Here is a 23,082-nt window from a genome sequence, read left to right as displayed (position 1 = left end):
AGAGACCCAATGTTGCCCAGGATTGAATGAGGATTAATGAATGGACAACACTTTCAATACTTATATTGTCATTGAAACCGGCCATCTTTAAATCAAACCGATTAAGTGCCTGGTCTAAAAAAAAAAATGAAAAAACGCTGTGGTGCACTGGGAGGAAGCTTTGAATGCGTTTTTCACATTGATTTAGTCAACAATACATTGTAATCTACATTACACAATAGAGAACCTACTGTTCATAAAATGATTTTTATATAATGACTTCAATTAAGGTGTAAAATGTAAAAAGTCATGCATCATGGTTCAAATATGTTCTAAACAGACGCATTCATTTTAAATGTGCCTCCGTCTTATCTAAACACATACTGTTGATTGTATATGCCGGACACTTCTGCTTGTGCAGTAATAAAACATCTCAGATGCACATGGTATGTTAGGTTGAATAAAAGTGTGCCTTTTTAATCAAATTTATGATGATGAATACTTACTGAAGACATCCAATATTTTTAATACTTATTGAAGTCATTCCAATACAAAACCTATGTAAGAGCACTCCCAGACACGTAAATTAAATTTGTGTGCTATTTCAACAAAATTGGACCAGCCATTCCTGAGTTCATAAGAAAGAAAATCACATAAACGCAGGTACATAATATAAGATAAAAACATTAAAATTAAGAAATCATTATTTGAGTAAAAAATAAAATATTTTAAAAAAATAAAATACTTAAAAAAACAAATAAAACACATTTTAAAAAATAAAATACATTTTAAAAAATAAAATACTTTAAAAAATAAAATACCTTTTAAAAGATAAAATACCTTTTAAAAGATAAAATGCCTTATAAAAATTAAAATACCTTCTAAAAGATAAAATACCTTTTAAAAGATAAAATACTTTTTTTACCAATCAAATACTTTTTAAAAAAGTCAAACACTTTTTAAAAAATAAAAATACTTTTTAAAAAATAAAAATACTTTTTACATCTTTCAAACTGCTTGGCCTAACGTTCACAGGAAACATGAGCTGAAACAATTATATTGAAAACATTGCCAGGGCCGCTGCAAAAAAGGTAGGCTCTCTCTACCGTGCTAGAAAACTACTAACACCTGAAAGTATCCTGTATCTCTATAAGGCCACCATTCGCCCATGTATGGAGTATTGTTGTTACATCTGGGCTGATGCATCTACTACTAGTCTCTCGCTCCTAGACAAGGTTAAAAAAAGAGTCGCCAATCTGATAGGCCCTGAACTGGCATCTAAGCTTCAGCCTCTGTCCCATCGACGAAACGTTGCATCCCTCTGCTTGTTCTACAAGTATTTTAATGGTGAGTGCTCTGACGAACTGCAGACACTTGTGCCACCACATCGCAGACACCCTCGACAAACCCGACAGGCAGCTAAATCCCACCCCCACACAGTAGAGATCCCTAGATGCAAAAGATCCTTCTACTCCAGTAGTTTCTTCCCCAGAACCTCTAGACTCTGGAATTCCATTCCAGGATCATGCTTCCCTAACTGTACTGACATGCAGAAGTTCAAGTGCAACGACATCTTGCTGCCCAAATCCCTACATAGTGCCCCCGTAGTTGCTGACCCTGATAGTAGCCCCTTACACCTGAGTGGCAATGTGCCTTGTTTGGGGTGAAAATGTAATAAAAAAATACTTTAAAAAAAATAAAACACTTTTTAAAAACTAAATTACTTTTTAAAAAACAAAATACTTTAAAAAAATAAAATACTTTAAAAAAATGTTTTTAAAAATAAAATACATTTAAAAAAATAAAATAAATTGTAAAAAATAAAATACTTTTAAAATAATAAATTACTTTTAAAAATAAAATACTTTTAAAAAATAAAATAGTTAAAAAAAATACTTTTAAGAAATAAAATACGTTTAAAAAAATAATATACTTTTTAAAAATAAAATACTTTTTAAAAAAATAAAATTCTTTTAAAAAATAAAATACTTTTAAAAAATAAAATACTTTTAAAAATAAAATACTTTTTAAAAATAAAATACTTTTTAAAAAATAAAATACTTTTCAAAAATAAAATACTTTTAAATAAAATTCTTTTAAAAAATAAAATACTTTTAAAAAAATAAAATATTTTTAAAAAAATAAAATACTTTTTAATAAAAGTTAAATACTTTTTAAAAAATAAAATACTTTTTAAAAACTAAAATACTTTTTTAAAATAAAATACATTTTTAAAATAAAATACTTTAAAACAATAACATATTTTTAAAAAGTATTTTATTTTTTAAAAAGTATTTTACTTTTTAAAAAATATTTTATCTTTATTAAAAAATAAAATACTTTAAAAAATAAAATACTTTTTAAAAAATACTTTAAAAAATAAAATATGCTTTAAAAACAAATGTTAAAAAAATAAAATACTTTGTAAAAAATAAAATACTTTTAAAAAAATATACTTTTTAATGAAAATAAAATACTTTTTAACAAATAAAACACTTTTTAAAAAATAAAATACTTTAAAAAAATAAAATACTTTTAAAAAATAAGATACTTTTTAAAAAATAAAATACTTTTTAAAAAATAAAATGAAAAAAAAAATAAAATACTTTAAAAAATAAAATACTTTTAAGAAATAAAATACTTTTTAAAAAATATAATATTTAAAAAAATAAAATACTTAAAAAAATAAAATACTTTTGAAAAATAAAATACTTAAAAAAAATAAAATACTTAAAAAAAATACTTTTAAAAAAATAAAATACTTTAAAAAATAAAATACTTTTTAAAATAAAATACTTTTTAAAAAATAAAATACTTTAAAAAAAATAAAATACTTTTAAAAAATAAAATACTTTTTAAAAAATAAAATACTTTTTAAAAAAATAAATACTTTTAAAAAATAAAATACTTTTAAGAAATGAAATACTTTTAAGAAATAAAATACTTTTAAGAAATAAAATACTTTTAAAAAAATAAAATATTCTAAAAAATAAAATACTTAAAATAAAGTACTTAGAAAAAAATAAAATACTTAAAAAAAAATAAAATACTTAAAAAAATAAAATACTTTTAAAAAAATAAAATACTTTTAAAAAATACTTTTAAAAAATAAAATACTTTTAAAAAATAAAATACTTTTAAAAAATAAAATACTTTTTAAAAAATAAAATATTTAAAAAAATAAAATACTTAAAAAAAAATAAAATACTTAAAAAAATAAAATACTTAAAAAAATAAAATACTTTAAAAAAATAAAATACTTTTTAAAAAAATAAAATACTTTAAAAAATAAAATACTTTAAAAAAATAAAATACTTTTTATAAAATAAAATATTTTTTAAAAATAAAATACTTAAAAAAAATGAGTTAATCCACATTATCGCCATATCCCATTACTAAAATAATAACTTTCAGACATTGTATGGCTGGGTTTTTTTTTCATTACAAACACACCTATCAAGTTACTCACATTTTACCATTTTTCATAATTCTTGGATATGCTACTAATTTCGAGAATTATTTTTAATAAAGTAACCCAAATAATCGCCCCCTCATTAACCGCCATGATCCCGTTCCTCTTATAAAAATAACAACTTTGATACATCTTCTAGCCTGTCTATTTCATTATGAATACACCAATCAAATAACTCACATTTAATCATTTTTCATAATTCTTGGATATGTTACTAATTTCGACAATCATTGTTTAAGATTTAACCCGCATAATCGGCCCCCTCTTACTAAAATACTTACTTTCAGACAATATCTGGGATGTTTATTTCATTATAAATACACCAATCAAATAACTTACATTTAATAACTTTTCATAATTCTTCGATATGATACTAATTTCGACAATCGTTTTTCATGATTTAACCCACATAATCCCCTCTCCTCTAGCTAAAATAATAACTTTGAGACTTTGTCTCTGGTTATTTCATGATAAACACACCAATAAAATAACTCATGTTTTATCATTTTTCATAATTCTTAGATATGTTACAAATTTTGACAATCGTTTTATTTTATTTAACCCACATAATCCCCTCACCTCTTGCTAAACAATAACTTTGATATATTGTCTTGCTGGTTATTTCATTAGAAACAGACCAATCACCTAACTCACATTTTTTAATTTTTCATAATTCTTGGATATGTTACTAATTTCAACAATCATTTTTAATGATGTAACCAACATAATCGACCCACTCTTACTAAAATATTAACTTAAAGACTATATCTGGGCTATTCATTTCATTATAAACACATCAATCCAATAACCTACATTTAATCACTTTTCATAATTCTTGGATATGTTTCTAATTGCGACAATCATTTTTCATAATTTAACCCACATAATATCATTTCCTTTTGCTAAAATAATTACTTTGTGAGATTGTCTGGCTGGTTATTTCATTACAAACACATTAATCAAATACCTCACATTTTATCATATTTCATAATTCTTGGATATGTTACTAATTTTGACAATCATTTCCCATGATTTAACCCACATAATCCCTTTTCCTCTTACTAAAATAATAATTTAGAGATATTATCTGGCTAGTTACTTTATTACAAACACACTAATCAAATAACTCACATTTCATAATTTTTCATAATTCCTGGATATGTTACTAATTTCAACAGTCATTTTTCATGATTAACCCCACATAATTTACCCTGTCCTTCTAAAGAAATAACTCTGAGACTTTTTCTCGGCTGTGTATTTCATTATAAAAACAGAAATAAAATAACTTACATGTCATAATTTTTCATAATTCTTGGATATGTTACTTATTTCGACAATCATGTTTCATGAGTTACCCAAAATTATCGCCCACCTCTAACTAAAATAATACATTTGAGAAATTGTCTGGGCTGTCTATTTAATTACAAACACAGTAATAAAATTACTCACATGTCATCATTTTTCATAATTCTTGAATATTTTACTAATTTCAATAACCATTTTTCTTGATTTAACACTAATTATAGCCCCGTTCTTACTAAAATTATAACTTTAATACATCATCTTGGCTTTCTATTTTATTAAGAACACACCAAACAAATAACTCAAATTTACTCATTTTTAATAATTCTTGGATATGTTACTAATTTTTACGATCATTTTTTATCATGTAACCCACATAATTAACCCACTCTTACTAAAATAATAACTTTCAGACTATATATGGGCTGTTTATTTCATTATAAACACATATAGCTTACATTTAATCACTTTTCATATTTCTTGGATATGTTGCTAAATTCGACAATCATTTTTTCATGATTAAACCCACATAATCCCCTTCCTCTTACTAAAATAATAACTTTCAGACATTGTCTGGCTGGGTTTTTTTTTTCATTGCTGAAATACTAACTTTCAGACAATATCTGGGCTGTTTATTTCATTACAAACACACAAATCAAATAACTCACAGTTCATCATTTTTCATAATTCTTGGATATGTTACTTATTTGGACAATAATGTTTCATGATTTTACAACATAATCGCCACATCTTCCTATATAGGGTATTCTGTTATCACAAATATCCCAATATCTTATCTGATCCCAGGTATTCTCCTAGGAAATAAACCACCTATCTTATCCAATCCCAGGCAATGTCGGGTATTTTGCTAGTACGTATATCCACCTGTCTTATACAATCACCGGCAACGCTTGGTATTCTGCTAGTACAAATATCCAGCTATGAAACCACATAAAAGAGAGTTCACTGGCATATTACAATGGTTGCATATTAATCTAATGGTATTCAACAATAAAGCTACATCCAAGGGAGGTCACTTGCATATTACACCAATGATTGTATATTATTCTAATGGTATTCGAGAATGAAGCTACATCCAAGGGAGGTCACTTGCAGAATCTAATGGTAGTCGACAATGAAGTTACATTCAAGGGAGCTCACTCACATATTATAACAATGATTGTATATTTATGTAATGATATTCAACAATAAAGCTACATCCAAGGGAGGTCACTTTCATATTATAGTAATGATTGCATATTATTCTAATGGCATTCGACAACGAAGCTACATCCAAGGGAGATCAGTTGCATATTATAACAATGATTGTATATTATTCTAATGGTATGTGACAATGAAGCTACATAAACGGGAGGTCACTTAAATATTATAACAATGATTGTATATTAATCTAATGGTATTCGACAATGAAGCTACACCCAAGAAGGTCACTTACATATTATAACAACAATTGTACATTAACCTAATGGAATTCGACAATGAAGCTAAACCCAAGGGAGGTCACTCGCATATCATAGCAATAATTGTATACTTTTCTAATCGTTTTTCATGATTTAACCCACATGATCCCCTCTCCTCTTGCTAAAATAAAAACTTTGAGACATTGATACTGGTTATTTCTTGATAAACACACTAATCAAATAACTCACATTTTATCATTTTTCATAATTCTTGGATAGTTACTAATTTCGACAATAATTTTCGATGATTTAACACACATAATCCCCCTTTCTTACTAAAATAAAAACCATGCGACATTGTCTAGTGTGTCTATTTCATTACAAGTATGCACATAAAATAACTAACATTTCATAATTTTGCATAATTCTTGGATATGTTACTAATATTGACAATCATGTTTCATGAGTTAACCCACGTAATTCCCTTCCTCTTATTAAATTAATACATTTGAGACATTGTCTGTGCTGGTAATTTCATTACAAACACACCAATTACATAACTCACATTTCATACTTTTTCACTTTTCTTGGATATGTTACTAAATTCTACAATCATTTTTAATGATGTAACCCACATAATCGACTCCCTCTTACTAAAATATTAACTTTAAGACTATATCTGGGCTGTTCATTTCATTATAAAAACACCAATCCAATAACTTACATTTAATCACTTTTCATATTTCTTGGATATGTTACTAATTTCGACAATCGTTTTTCATAATTTAACCCACATAATATCCTTTCCTTTTGCTAAAATAATTATTTGTGACATTGTTGGTGTGTTATTTCATTATAACCACACCAACAAATAACTCGCATTTCATCATTTTTCATAATTCTCTGATATGTTACTAATCTGGAAAATAATTTTTCATGATTTTACAACACAATCGCACCATCTTCCTATATGGGGTATTCTGTTAGCACAAATATCCACCCATCTGATCCGATCCCAGGTATTCTCCTAGGAAACATCTCACCCATTTCACCCAATCCCAGGCAATGTCGGGTATTTTGCTAGTACATATATCCACCTTTCTTATAAAATCCCTGGCAACGCTGGATATTATGCTGGTACAAATATCTAGCTATGAAGCCATATCCAAGAGCGTTCACTGGCATAATATTACATTGATTGCACATTAATCTAATGGTATTCGACAATGAGGCTACATTCAAGGGAGGTCATTGCATATTATAACAATGATTGTATATTATTCTAAAGGTATTCGACAATGAAGCTATATCCAAGGTAGGTAACTTGCATACTATAACAATGATTGTATATTATTCTAACGGTATTCGACAACAAAGCTACATTCAAGGGAGGTCACTTGCATATTATAACAATGATTGTATATCAATCAAATGCTATTCGACAATAAACCTACATCCAAGGGAGGTCACTTGCATATTATAACAATGATTGTATATTATTCTAATGGAATTTGACATTGAAGCTACATCCAAGGAGGTCGCTTGCATATTATAACAATGATTGCATATAAATGTAATGGCATTCGAGAATGAAGCTACATCCAAGGGAGGTCACTTACATATTATGACAATAATTGTATATTAATCTAATGGAATTCTAGAATGAAGCTACACTCAATGGAGGTCACTTACATATTATGACAACAATTGCATATTAATCTAATGGTATTCGACAATGAAGCTACATTCTAGGGAGGTCACTTGCATATTACCCCAATGATTTTATATTAATCTAATGGTATTCGACAATGACGCTTAATCCAAGGGAAGTTGAATATTATAACAATGATTGTATATTAATCTAATGGTATTCAACAACGAAGCTACATCCAAGGGAGGTCACTTTCATATCATAACAATGATTGTATATTAATCTAATGGTATTCAACAACGAAGCTACATCCAAGGGAGGTCACTTTCATATCATAACAATGATTGTATATTAATCTAAGTGAATTCGACAATGAAGCTACATCCAAGGGAGGTCCCTTGTCTATTATAACAATGATTGTATATTAATCTAATTGAATTCGACAATGAAGCTACACTCAAGGGAGGTCACTTGCATATTGTAACAATGATTGTATATTAATATAATGGAATTCGACAATGAAGCTACATCCAAAGGAGGTCACTTGCATATTGTAACATATATACTGTGCAAGCACCTTCTAAATTTTTTAAATCGGACCTATAATGCACAAGTACCTTCAAAATTTTCACATCGGACATATACTGCACAAGCACCTTCTAAAATTTTCAAATTGGACCTATACTGCACAAGGACCTTCTAAATTTTTCAAATTGGACCTATACTGCACAAGCACCGTCTAAATTTTTCAAATCGGACCTACACTCGTGAACAAAAAAAATGGGCCATGATTGAAATTGGAAAGAAAACAATTTTTAAAATTTTTATCGCTTGTTTGCTAATAATTAGCTGTTATTTAGTATTTTTCAGATTATTAGTATTAAAGATGAGTCCAAGAAAAGTAAGACGACATCTTGACGAAAAAATTAAAAACTGAATTGCAGGATTACGACAGGCAAATTTGACTTACAAGCAGATTTTCGACATTTTGAAAGAAGAAAAGGTGGCAACATCTCTTTCAGCTGTGAAGAGAATTGGGCAAAGGTTCGAAATTGAAGGCACAGTGAGCAGGAAAGTTGGTTCTGGTCGCCCCAGAGCATCCACAATGAAGGATGATCACAGGCTTAAAATGACTGTTTTGAAGGATCGCAAAAAAACTTATGTTGACCATAGCAAACAATTCGAAACAGCGAAAGGAAATTCTCTTTCTAGAGTGACAATATCCAGAAGGATGAAGGAAATGGGATTTTCATCAAAAAGATGTGCAAAAAAACCTTTGTTAACTAAGAAGAACATCAGCGACAGAAAGACATTTGCATTATGTTATGGTACGAAAGATGCAGATTGGTTTAGAAATGTTTTCTGGTCGGACGAATCAAGATTTTGCCTTGTCAATGATGCCCCTGAACGTTGCATCCGAAGATCCGGAGAAAGATTTTACCCAAATTGCATAAAAACCACAGTAAAACATGGAAACGGAGGAATAATGGTATGGGGAACCTTTTCTGCTGCAGGAGTTGGGGAAATTATCAGATGTGATGCGTCAATTAATGCCAAAGAATACATTCAAATATTAGAAAGAGGTCTATTACCAAGCATCCAGAAGTTAGAAATGAACAATGACATTTTTCAACATGATAATGCCCCTGCACATGCAGCAAAAGTCACAAAGAAGTGGCTTACTGATAATTCAATTGATGTGATGTTTTGGCCTGGCCAAAGCCCAGATTTAAACCCAATGGAAAATATTTGGGCTATAATATCTCGTGCATTAGTTAGAAAAACTTTTTCCAACAAAGAAAAATTATGGGAAGCAGTACAAAGAGAATGGAATAACATCTCCTCTTCACAGTGCTCCAAGTTGGTTGAGAGCATGATAAAAAGAATTGATCTTTTAAAAAGATCTAAGGGCAATTCCATTCCATACAAATTTTTTATTAAAGTAAATATCTTGCTCTTTATATTTTTTACTCATTTTCGTTTATTATTTAATTGCATTTTGTGTAATGCAGCTTTTTGTGCAATAAATTGTAAATTTCTTTCCTGGCCCATTTTTTTTGTTCATGAGTGTATACTGCACAAGCACCTTCAAAATTGTCAAATCGGCCTATAATCCACAAGTACCTTCAAAATTGTCAAATCGGACCTATAATGCACAAGCACCATCAAAATTTTTCAAATCGGACCTATACTGCACAAGCACTTTCAAAATTGTCGAATCAGACCTATACTTCACCTATATCATACAATCCCAGGCGACACTTGGTATTCTGCTAGTACACATCCACCTATGTCATACAATCCCGGGCAACGCCAGTTGTTCTGCTAGTGCATATACACCTACTTTATACAATCCTGGGCTATGCCGGGTATTTTGTTAGTACAGATATCCACCTATGTAATCCATCCCGGGTGACGCTGAACATTTGGCTAGTGCATATATCAACCAATTTTTTCCAATCCCAGGCGTCGCCGAGTGTTCTTCCAATCGCAGGCCATGCCGGGTAATCAGCTAGTATATATGTCGTGCTAGTGCTATATCATACTATTCCGGGCAATGCTGGGTATTTTGCTCATGCATATGCACCAATTTTATCCAATACGCATATTTTTTTTTACTTGATCGTTTGGCTAAGATCAAAATGTAGTATCTGTTCCAGCAGATACTGCAAGCAAAGACCATATATGGGGGAAATCCCACATATAAGACCTTGGTCAATATAGGGGCAACCCTTCATACCAAGTGTCACTATCTAGCTCCCCTACTCCCCGGGGAGTTGGTCCCCATTCCCCCTTCACTCCATACATTAAAAATCGGCCTTGTGCCTAATTTGCCCAGTGGGGGAGCAAATAAATACCTCAAAGTGTAGTATCTGTTCTTAGAAATAAAGCGGTTTCATCTTTCGCCCCCTCCTCCCACTAACTCATAATATGCCTCTCACCTTCCTCAAAAATATATAATACGCATTTTTTTTTACTTGGTCTTTTGGCTAAGATCAAAGTGTAGTATCTGTTCTTAGAATTAAAGCGGTTTCATCATTCTCCCCCCCCACCCCCACTAAGAAAATAAGGAGAGAAACAAACGTCAGTCGAAAATAAGGATGGCCTTCTGTGATTTTTGGAATATGACATTTAAATATAAATTATGCATCTTTTTTTAATAGGAGATAATGCTCGGCAGAAAATTAAGCTGTATAAAACGGTTACTTGGTCTTTTAGCTTAGATCAAAGTGTAGTATCTATTCTTTGAATTCAAGTGGTCTCATCTTTCGCCCCCAACCCCCACTAAGAAAACTCAAAAATAAGGAGGATTTATATCACCAAATCCATTAACTCTCATTTCGTATTATATTAAAATAGGTTGATTAACTCATAATATGCCTCCCACTTCCTGCCTCCCCCCTCCTCTCTCTCAATAGAATTAGGTCGTAGTGTTACTAATATAAAAAAGAAAATGGCCGTTTTTTTTTTTTTGTTTTGTTTTGTTGTGCAACCAGGCATCGATCCTCTCAAGCCAAATATTTTTAAGCGTATTTTTTTTTATTTACTTATCATTTTTGCTTATTATTTTTGGTTTAAGTCTCGGATTTTACTACTTTTAACTTGCTAATAACTTTGGTAACGTTGTCATAGCGTAGAAGTTCATAGTTTAATTTGCATGAGTGTTACATTTTTTTACCGATAACAACAATGTTTTTATATATAGACTGCCATTACAGCTTGCTGACGTCAAGATCATGTTACATGACTCAGCGGTTTTTAAATACAAGGTGATCCAAAATAAACGGGCTCCGTATACACTTTATGTAGAAGAGTTGGGGCCCGTTTTTTTTGGGGGGGGCACTGATAAATCGATTTAAAAATATGTAATGTTTAACATTAAAATGTCACTTTTTGGCAGAAAATCGATCAGCTGACCCACTTATGATGGTCCTTTTGGGCCAATTTTTCGATATTTGTTGTCCGGAGGGTGGGGCTTTAATATGAGACCAAGTTTGTTAATTTTTGTTCTGTCTGTCGAAAGTTTTTAGCAGACATACAAACACACACATTTTGCCTTTTATATATATATATATAGATTGAATATTTATTAAAATACAATAGCATACAAAATATAAAACAAAACATAAGTCCTCCGACATATATCTCCATTGTACTGTATATTGATACTGAGTGAGATAACTTTGCACATTTATATCAGATCTACCTCTGCATTCCATGTTTAAAAATAATGTGTCCTCCATAGTATCAGACCTGATGGAATGGTTAATTGTAAGTAAAGACTGCTTCATACCCTCCAAAAATTCCAGCAACTACTGTTGCTACCAATTCACCGCTCTCACAAAAAGAGAAGTAACAAGTGAAACAGAGAGAACGAAAGCATGAAAGGGAGATAATTGGGGTATTTTATTGAAAGCAGACGAGTGTCGTACATTGTTATTACATATGTGTCTGTTATGTTTATGGGGCAAAAAATAAGACTGAAATTAAACAAAGAACAAGTGAAGTTACTGAAAGCCTGAAAAAATCATGGATTACAATAGAAAAATGCGAGCATGAAAAGTAATATGGTTAAGCTTAAACATGAAAAAGTAAAGGATTAGTTGTTAAAAATGGAAAAGAAAAGCACTAGTAGTATTATATTTATAATAAATTTCTAACTTAAAATATTGCAGCATGGAGAATTTTTTTAATTCAATTTATAACATTATATAATCAATTCTTAATGCTGTAATACTTTAAATTATATATTTATTATATTTTTATTAGAATACCTTGTCCCTTTTCTTCTCCAGTTTTAACAATTAGTCCTTTACTTTTCCATTTTTAAGCTCGCACTTTTCATGCTTGCATTTTTCTATTGTAATCATAGTTGTTTGTTTTGTTTCGTGACATCGCCATTTTACTGTGCCTACTGTCAAATAGATTCAGCAGACTTCAACCAGAAAACGGTTCAATCAGTGGTCAGGCTCCTATCAAAACTGCATGGTCGGTTATTGAGGCCCAGGAGGAGAAGAGAGCACGAGAAAATCGAATTACTCTTTTAAGGGTAGTTTCGATATTACTAGTATAAGATTCAATTTTTCATTTATTTGTTGCTTCATTCACAGCTGACTTCACTTCTCTTCTCTAGTTCCAGATTCTGCATGTGCAGCTGCATGCACTTTACGCATTAGCAACTTCTTCCAGCAGTATCTGCTCCAGCTCTTTTCTACACCAGCCCTTCTAATTACACCTAAGAGATGTCCACATTCATATCGATGTGATGTCATTCCATGCTGTCCAAGATCCAGCGTCTTCACTTCCATTACTGAAGTTTCTGTTGATCAAGCTTTTGCAAACTGGACCTTCCCAAGACATCTCATCACACCTAAAAAACGTCTATATCAATCTGTCAAGGATCCAGTTTCCACATTTCCAACCTTTCCAATTATTGCCAGATTTTCAATCGACCAAAGGGGGGGGGGCGTTTAATCAACACAAAGTATTAAATCTGAACTTGACGTCCATACAATGTTTCTTTTCAACTATGTGCCTACGCTTATCTTCTCTTCAGCTGACATACACCGGTTAGACGTCCATTGCAAAAATGGAGCTAGCTACAATAGAGGGGCATAAGCCATCTATAACTTTTTGTAGAATTTTTTGTAGCAAGGAGTTCTTTTTACAGGGTGAGAGTGCGGGCCTCACACCCAACCTTCCCTGAAGGTACATACCATACCTAGCCTTCCGAAATGGTCACCCATCTGGTACTGGCCAGGCTCAACATTGTTTAACTTCAGTGATCTGGTGAGAACTGGTGTGTCAACGTGATTGCGCCATATCTGAACTTGATGTGAAAGGAAAAAAGCAATGAAATTCTTACCTTGTATGGTGAATCCTTCACGACTTTTTTTGGTAAACGGGAGTTGCACCAAACTGCCTTGTTGCTTACTATGACAACTCATCCTTGTAATAATAACAAAGAATGCATTAAATCGACTAAACAAAAGACCAACCAACATATCAACTATATGGGGTGTTTTTATAACCTGCTAGTCGATCCTATATAAATGGTGCCACATCTAATCCACATCTATGGACAACAAACAGACAGTATAAAATCAGTCGATCAAGTATTTGCAAACTTCTTGCTTGAACGACTGCTACACAGAATTTTATTGAGTTCCGATAAGTAAAAATTACAAATTATCCCGTTTCCTCTTTCCTGCCGATTGCATCTTCACTGATGCCAGATGCAACATTTCCTTTTCTGCAACCTTCGAATATTTATGGCAAAATAACTACAATGTTTCTTTTCAACTATGTGCCTACACTTGTCTTTTCATCAGCTGACATACACCGGTTAGATGTCCATTGCCAAATAGGAGCAACAATGTTAAATGTGCCATCCTGTGTTTTTATTGTTAGGATGATAACAATAGCATATTCTTATCATTGTTTTGACTTTCGAGTATATATCCGACAGTTAGACACAGTTAATCAAGCAAGAACCACATTACCCTATAAAAAAAAGCATATGAGCTATCAACGAGTTAAAACAATGAAAAGAATATGCGGTTGTCTTTGCCCTATTGATTATTTCTTTGTTTCCATGTTGTTGCTAAATGGATTTTGCGATGGTTTTTTTTATTTAAGAATTTTTGATATCCACATTATGCATTTCTTTAATTAGTAAGAATTAAGGTAGAAAAAAAATATGTCAAGATTTGTAGTGCTCAGTTTCTAACTCCAAACCATTTCAGAAACACTCAACGTTTTTAGACCAAATTTTGTGAATTTACCTGTTTATTTTAAATATTTTGGCCTTTTTGTAGAATTTTGCTTGAAATTTGTGCTTATCTGTTTTTTTTGTACTTAAGCACTTATGTTACCATGCTGAAAAATAATGTTATTGTTTAACGAACAGTCCTCTTATAAGTGTCATCTCGTCCAGGCACACACTACATTGCATTGTTGATGCAAGTATTGGAAATACATAACAGAAATGTATTTAAGTAAAAATAAAATAAACACGTGTGTAGAAAAAGGGGTGTATCAATTATCCTCAAAGAAAATGAAAGAAATTTAGTTGAGTAAATGAAACAATGAAATTCTTTACTCATGCGTAATACTTGCAAGGATCATTCATTAACCAAAAAATGTGTGTGTGCACGGTTCCATTTCCAAAAATGTTGACAATTATTTTTACTCAGTGGGAAAAACTAAATATAAATTTTTAAAAATAAGGCGAAAGGATGAATGCTAACGTTTTTATCTAAAAAAAAGAAAACGAGATTATAGTTAGAATTTTTTTTTTAATAAGCAATTTTCGAATTTCATTATCTGACATATACAATTTCTAAATTGACAGGAAAATTAGTGCAAGTCCAGATTAGCACTTGTAGCAATAAACAAAAATAAAGAAAACCATTTATCATGTACCTATTGTCACGGAATGAAGATGGTTGTCAAACCGAGTTTTCAATTCAATGCCGTCACTGTTTTTTTCTCTTATTGAAAAACAGTGAAATTTTTTTTTCTTGAATAAAAACTTTATCAAATTATGTAATTTTTTTTTTATTTCATCTTTGTTCCATGACTGGTACATACATCATAGACTTTTCTTTATTTTTTTACTTTTAATTACTGCCATACGTGCTAATCTGGACTAGCACCAAATAATTTACAGGAAAACTCTTTGGTATACTTACATGTATGCATAGATTCTGATACAATAAATCGATACCCTATATTAAAACCACTCGACGAGAACAGAACAATTTTCGTTTTAATAATTATTTTGGTTTTAATAATTATTTTTGTTTTAATAATTATTTTTGTTTTAATAATTATTTTTATCCAAAAATAAAAAAAAAATTGAATTGTTCAAAACATGCTTTTCCCAAAACTTGTTGGGAATTTTCATTTCTGTCAAATTATATTTTGTCAAATTATATCTTGTCGAATTATATCTTGTCAAATTATATCTTGGCGAATTATATCTTGGCGAATTATATCTTGGCGAATTATATCTTGGCGAATTATATCTTGGCGAATTATATCTTGGCGAATTATATCTTGTCGAATTATATCTTGTCGAATTATATCTTGTCGAATTATATCCTGTCAAATTAGATCTTGTCGAATTATATCTTGTCAAATTATATTCTGTCGAATTAGATCTTGTCGAATTAGATCTTGTCGAATTATATCCTGTCGATTTAGATCTTGGCAAATTAGATCTTGGCAAATTATATCTTGGCAAATTATATCTTGTAAAATTATATCTTGTAAAATTATATCTAGTCAAATTATATCTTGTCAAATTATATCTTGTCAAATTATATCTAGTCAAATTATATCTTGGCAAATTATACCTTGTAGAATTATATCTTGTCAAATTATATCTTGTCAAATTATATCTTGTCAAATTATATCTTGTCAAATTATATCTTGTCAAATTATATCTTATAAAATTATATCTAGTCAAATTATATCTAGTCAAATTACATCTTGTCAAATTATATCTTGTAAAATTATATCTTGGCAAATTATATCTTGGCAATATTTATACAATTGAATGGCCACTTGATGTGTGATTCCATTCAAACTTGCGGAATTGTCACAGGTACTTGGGCAACAAAATCAAACATTGGTTGTAATATATTGATAATGTTTTTAAAAAGTTGCACTCTTTATAGAATTTCTTTTCTTTACATTTCCAACATCTTCAGCAAACTTTATTATTTTTTGCTGATGAATAACCCTAAATGGACATGGCATGCCGACATGAACACAACTTCTTCTGAGCAATTAATCTTTTGGATTGAGTATACTGTAAAGCTAAATCCCCATAAAACTTTTTGAATAAATCCAATCTGGGGCTTTCTGAAGAAATAACCATCTATAATATAAATCTCACCTGTCTGTTTAAATGTATGTCTGCCTAACACTGTCAACAGAGGTAATGGATTTTTATGAGATTGGTATCATTTTAAAGCTCAATCCTTTGGACGACAAATATCAAAAATTGGCCAAAAACATTAAATCCTTCACTCTCAACTGGGCACTTTTCTACCGGAAGGGGTCGCTTTTTTCACCTATTTTTTCGAAAGTAATCCCCACTTTACGATTGACTAGCCTTGATTTAAACCTATGTCACTTCCGGTTTGGCAATGGACACAACAGCAAAGATGTCACGTTTTATTTTTCACATTCTTTTCCTCCTTCATTGTATGGGTTCGAGCCTGCCTGCCTACTACCACTTTTTATTTTTTTTGCACTCGCAATTTTCCTTTTTTTTTTGCTCAATCAACACCCATACACACACCTCTACTTTCTTTTCAGCCTGGGTTCGAGCCTGCCTGCCTACTACAACTTTTGTTTTGCTCAACACACACCTGCAAACACCCGGGCACCCAGACTAGTTAATTCTAAATAACTTATTTAAAGCAAGGGTCTGCAGTTTTGTATGTGTGTTTCTGACGTTAGTGGAATTACTTAGTTTCTCTTGGGCTGAATGTTGGTACCTGGTGTTCCTTATTGATTTTTGTTAAATTCAACAGTGGCAACTTTAGTGAGTCAGTCCAGACTGTAAGATTTGGTCAGTTAAATCATTCTCATCACATCTGTACATGTGAAATCCCTATTATCTACTGCATTTATTAGCAGGTAGGGCATATCTACTTAAAGTATCCCTAATATGTATGTGTATACTCAGTGACTAGGTGACCTGATTGGTTAGGGTCGAGATGCAGTAAAAGATTTGAAAACAAATTTGGACATTTGGGTGTGGGAAATGATTGGTAGGTTGCTTATTAATAAAAAATGAAAAAAAAAAATTGTCCAGTAAAATCTTTTTTAATGTTGGGTGACGAAACTCTTAGAAGTTTTGGGGTATGCTGAACACAAAAATCACAGTTCAATTTAGGCTGGCAAGTAGTTTGACTGGATTTTTCAAAAATTTAGCGCCCGCCGAACAAGACTTGTAACTATTAGCATTTTTCAATCTTCGTGTATGGGCACTGGTTCCAAACATTAAAAAACAAGTAGAAACACTTCAAACATTGAGGGAGGTACTTAAACCAATAATTACAATAGTTTACCTGATATTAAGACTTTTATTATCAAGATCTTTATATCAGGAAAAGTATTTGTCTGACTCAGTTTTAAATGTGATATTCGTTTTCAGCAGACCTAAAAACCTGAACAAGTCGTCATTTTAAAGGCGAGTGTTGAGTTGGAAAGAAACTTAAAATTGACCATTATAAATTTTCTTTTTTGACCCATTTTGTTAAATTGTTAGATCAAAATACAAATTAGTTAACAAAGACCACCTTTCACATGTTAAGAATGGTTTTCTAAATAGCATTATTATTTATTAGGCTTTTTATTTGCTAAAGAAAAAATAGCATGGTAACATGCATAAACACCAAATTTTTTTTAAGTCGACTTTTTGGAGTTGGTGTTAATATGAAAATTTACCTATTCATATAAAATAATCCAAAAAGCTCCCAGTTCAACCATAATTAACCCTAACCCTAAGGATTGTCCAACGCCAATAATGTTGCCTATCGTCTTCATTTATGTGTAACTACCACCCCCACTGAAAAATGGTACGGTCCAGTGACTTTATTGATAAGTGAGTGAAATGAGATTGTCATTGTGGAAGAAAATAGTAGTGCCCATGAATTCCAGTGATGAAGTCTGACACAGTCAGAGAAATCGGAGTTTATTGTTCAATGTAGAGGAAGTGCTAGATATTTTCAATGATTCTGATGACAATTATGATTCTGGGAGTGGAAGTGATGTTGAAAGAAATGATTTTGAGTATTCTGAGACTGAAACTGATGATATTTGAGAAAACCAAGTACGACAACTTGAAAAAAAATTATGGTACTCATGCAGAGGGTAATCCGTGCCGAAATAATGTTATTATTTAAAAAGACATTCTTAACATGGGGAGAGGAGGGTGTTTTGTACCTATTCTGTACTTTAACCTTACAATTGAATAAAAAAAACATATCATAAAACTATAATTAAACGTGGAAATAAGATTTAAAAAATAGCGTGGATCATTCTCTACATTAGCACCAAAATTATTCCTTCTGTGGAAGCTGAGTACAATGCCGGTATGGGTAGCGGGTCAATGTTTCTGACCAAATGACTGACACCTATGCTGCAGAGAGGAGGTCTGTAAAGTGCTGAAAGAAAGTGTTCTTCCATTTGATAGACAGAACTGTGATAAATGCCTAAAAAATGTACAAGATCCAAACATTGATGGCCAAAAAATGACCCATCACGAGTAATGATGTAGTTGAAGGACTGATTGGTGGTTGCCAGGAGCTCAAGAAAAGAGCAGCTCATCCAAGTTTGGCTAATGACCAAGCCAGATTCACAGCACAACACTTCTGTGAGACTATTCCAGGTAAAAACGAAAAATGTGTTTTTGTGAAAAGAAGACAAGACAAAGACACAAGGATTACAACTTGGTGTCATGAATGTGGAGTCGGACTATGTCGAAAAGAATGCTTCCAGGCATACCATTCATAATACATGAGTACATATAGGGCTTCTTTTTTTTTTTTTTACACAGGCATCACCACATTATCAAGGCCAAAAGGCCACTCGAGGATAAAGGTTCAAGAGTGTACAGTAGAAATTGGACAATATAGTAATCAATTCGGTAAATTTGTTAACTTATATGGAACTTAGGGACATTCTATACTCAAGAACAGACAGTTTCCTAGAGGTAAAAATGGGAATACTTCATTTTATTTTAGTATCTTAAAGCGTTTTCATAAGTCACAGAATTCAGCACTTTTGGCCCCAAAATTGATTGAAACCATTGTGTGTTTGGGTGTTCTGGACTGACCAAAGGGTTTAAAAAAAGGACGGCTAAATTCACGAAATCGTCGAGTGGTTCCAAAATGAAGAAGAAATAATAACAGAGCATGGCACGTTCAACATTGTAGCCAGTGTCTATTTGGCAATGGGGGCCTGACTCGTGTACGTCAGCCTTCTCTTCTTTGGCACAGGTTATATTTTGCTAGTGTCTACTTTTTAAATAGTACCATCGATTAGCCTGCTGCAACAGGCTGTTTTGCATGTATTTTTAGCCATTAGATAAAATAAAGGTAGGTAATAAAAATAAATGTCTATTTGCAACGATGGCCCTCTTGCACTTTAAGTAAATGGAAATTAGGAAGATAAAAAAGGAACAGCAGTCGTTTGACACCGGTTGAAAGAATGCAATTTGATTGGATAGAGAAATATTGACGTCATTACTATGAAATATTGATAAAATTTAAAAATTGAAATTGTTAAAAAAGAATTGGAAAATAATTTAATAACTAAGTATTTAATAATTAATAGTAGTTTTAGAATTTAAATTATTTAATAATAGTTTTAATAATAGTATTAAAATAATTAATGTAGAAGCATTTTTAAAAGAGTTCAAGTAAGAATTCGATCGCTGATTTATAGTGAACTATTTCACTTTTATTTTAAATTAAAAAACGTTAATTAGCACTTCAGTTAAAAGAATTTTTTTAAGTTCAGATAGAATTTAAGAATTGAAAGTATTGTAAAAGAATTTAATACATATTTCATAATTGTATAAAAATAATTGAAAATGCAAGGAATTTGGCAACAAATTGCTGAACAGATATTAATACCGCAGGCATTGCATGAGGTTAAATGGAATTTTTTTACTATTATTGAGAGATTGTTTGCAAACGAAGTCCAGATGGCAGCATCAATAGGCCTAATGCGCAACACAAAAACATGTGAAGCCAAATACCAATGTGCTGCTTTAAAAATTCATCTACGACAGACGGGTGCATGTGGAGGTGCAAGTCATGTAAATCAATATGCAGTATTCGTGATGGGTCGTTCCTATCAGGAAGCCATCTCCGTATCAGACAAATAATAATGCTCTTGTTTTGTTGGAGTATCGAATTGAAGCAGACTACGATTCATGATCAAATTGAGGTGCAGAACACACCATCGTCAACTGGATGCAGTTTATAAGAGAGGTCCGCGAACAAGATTTATAATTGACCATCCCATAATGTTAGGTGGGATCGATGAGAACAATCTGCCGAAAGAAGTAGAGATTGAAGAATCTTATTTTTGAAAAGAAAGTACAATAGAGGCCAAATAAGAGATGATGTGTGGGTGTTTGGTGCTATAGAGCGTGGGCCGAAGCAATGCAAGCTGGCAGTGGTAGACTGCTGAAATCGGGAAACGTTGTTCCCAATAATTAGGGAATGGATACTCCCGGGCATCAGAATAATATCCGATGGCTGGGCAGCATACGAAGGCTTTGAACACTTCGATAGGAACACGATAAAGTGATTCATGAGGATAACTTTGTTGATCCCCATGTTGAAACTATCCACACACAAACCATAGAAAGTTTGTGATCACACAGAAAAAGAAAACTGTGTAGCCTATTGGGAACTACAAACGAAATGTTCAATCTTCATTTGTTGGAATTTGTGTGGCAGAGAAGGAAATTGAGACAAATATTTTCGCATATAATAATATGTATCAGAGAACAATATCAGTTCTTGTTTGGTTGGTAAAAAAAATCTGTTTTATACTAAATAAAAATTGAAAAAAGTACTTCACGGGATATGTGGACCCTGTGTAAACAGTTTTTTTGTTTTTTTTATCATGCGTGTTTATTTCTAAAGAAGTCATTTATTTTTTTTAAAAATCTGTTTCTTTTTATCATTTCTAATTAATTAAAATTACGCTTAAAAATTGTTTTAAAAAACACTTTACGCTTAAAAAATCGTTTTAAAAAAATCCTGAATTAAAAAAAATCATCTATTAAAAAAAAAAATCTGTTAATATTGTCAATCCATTTTATTTATAAAATGACGTCATAATTTCTCTATCCAATCAATGGCATTCTTTCAACCGGTGTAAGACGATTGCTGTTCCTTTTTTTTATCTTCCCAATCTTCATTTACTTAAAGTGCAAGAGGGCCAAAACAATTTCTTTATCAAAAACAAAGGGAATCATAATAGTTTATCTGTGCTTTCCTGGGGAGGGGGAGGCATAAAAGCGTACTAATACTTACTATTTGTTTGACGAACTGCTTTCAAGAAAGAAACCATGAAAAGACGTGTTCATGTTAAGCGGGTTTCATGGGTGAATGTCTAAATTTTAGATGGCGAGCGCAAAAAGGCAGGTTCGCAGAAAATTAAAGCAGATATTAATTTTAATAAAACATTTCGTACATTGATCTTTTCGGTGAATATTACGCACAAAATTATGGTAAATTTTTACGACATGCCCCAGCGTATTATAAATATCATAACCTCCCCATGCTTTCGGAATACCCCCCCCCCAAGCCACGAAAGCCATTCTAATCATGAGAAGGTTGGCAGTCTTGCAGTTAAACCCGGCAAACTCGAAAGTAAATTCGACAACACTAGAAAGGTCACACAACACATCAGTATTTACACCGTCAAATCGTGTTATTTTGTTAAGAAAATTATATTGAACGAATTGAAAGTAACCACTTGATTAAATAAAGTAAACGAACAAAATAGACATTTGTATATATTTATAATTTATTTAACAGAAAAAAGAAACAATTTTTAGAAAGTGTATTATTTTCTTAACAGAAAAAAAATATATAATTTAATAAAAAAAAAACTGAAACTTTGTCGTGTGTAAAGAGTAAAATGTGAAATAAAATATTTAAAAGAAAAGATTTTTAAATATCTGAATATTTAAAAAAAATATTTGAAAACATTAATAATTCCTAATATCGTGATAAAACTTTACTAATTCGTAATATCGTGATTTGACGGTTTTATCCTCAAATTAAATTTTAAAAATATTAAAATATTTTTTAAAACCGTGAAACTTTGCTGTGCGGAATAATAAAAAAAAAAAATAAATAAAAAAATATTAAATAATTTTTTAAAAATATTTTTTATTAAATATTTAAGGTAAATATCCAGATACGCTACTACAGAACACCGACAACTCTAATTTGTTTTTTTTTATAGGTAATTGAGGTCGCTGACAACGAATCTGATAGTCAAACTTGGGGCAAATTTACCGTTTGCAAGGTATTAACCCCCGAACCCACGAATAACTTTCCACCATTTTGCAGCTTCCGTTTACGCTACGCGCATGCACTCTGCAGCATGAACGACGGCTTGCTTCACCTAGTAAACTGCCTTCTCACATGGCGTACCAATCAAAAAATTACGGACTGACGTTTTTTTAATGATTTACAGTTAAAGAA

At 31.1% G+C, this 23,082-nt stretch overlaps 1 protein-coding gene across 3 annotated transcripts in view; it reads right to left on the bottom strand.

Annotated features, from left to right (window-relative positions):
* The window catches only part of LOC145269347 (uncharacterized), a 41,241-nt gene extending 19,248 nt beyond the window's left edge, over positions 1–21,993 (bottom strand). For 2 of the 3 annotated variants that reach the window (XR_013864996.1, XM_080125048.1), the window contains exons 1-2: positions 21,901–21,993; positions 13,692–13,774 (exon numbers count right to left, since the gene is read on the bottom strand). The gene's annotated coding sequence lies outside the window, so the exon portion shown is untranslated. Of the gene's footprint in view, positions 1–481; positions 608–13,691; positions 13,775–21,900 lie in introns of those variants that run through there. The other variant, XR_013864997.1, reaches the window with a different exon arrangement.
* Positions 21,994–23,082: the final 1,089 nt, after the last annotated feature.

The sequence above is a fragment of the Euprymna scolopes genome, chromosome 45 (genome assembly GCF_053919585.1).
Source record: "Euprymna scolopes isolate OS-2025 chromosome 45, ASM5391958v1, whole genome shotgun sequence".
In the NCBI taxonomy this organism is placed as follows: Eukaryota; Metazoa; Mollusca; class Cephalopoda; order Sepiida; family Sepiolidae; genus Euprymna; species Euprymna scolopes.
This window is presented reverse-complemented; position numbering and strand designations above follow the sequence as displayed.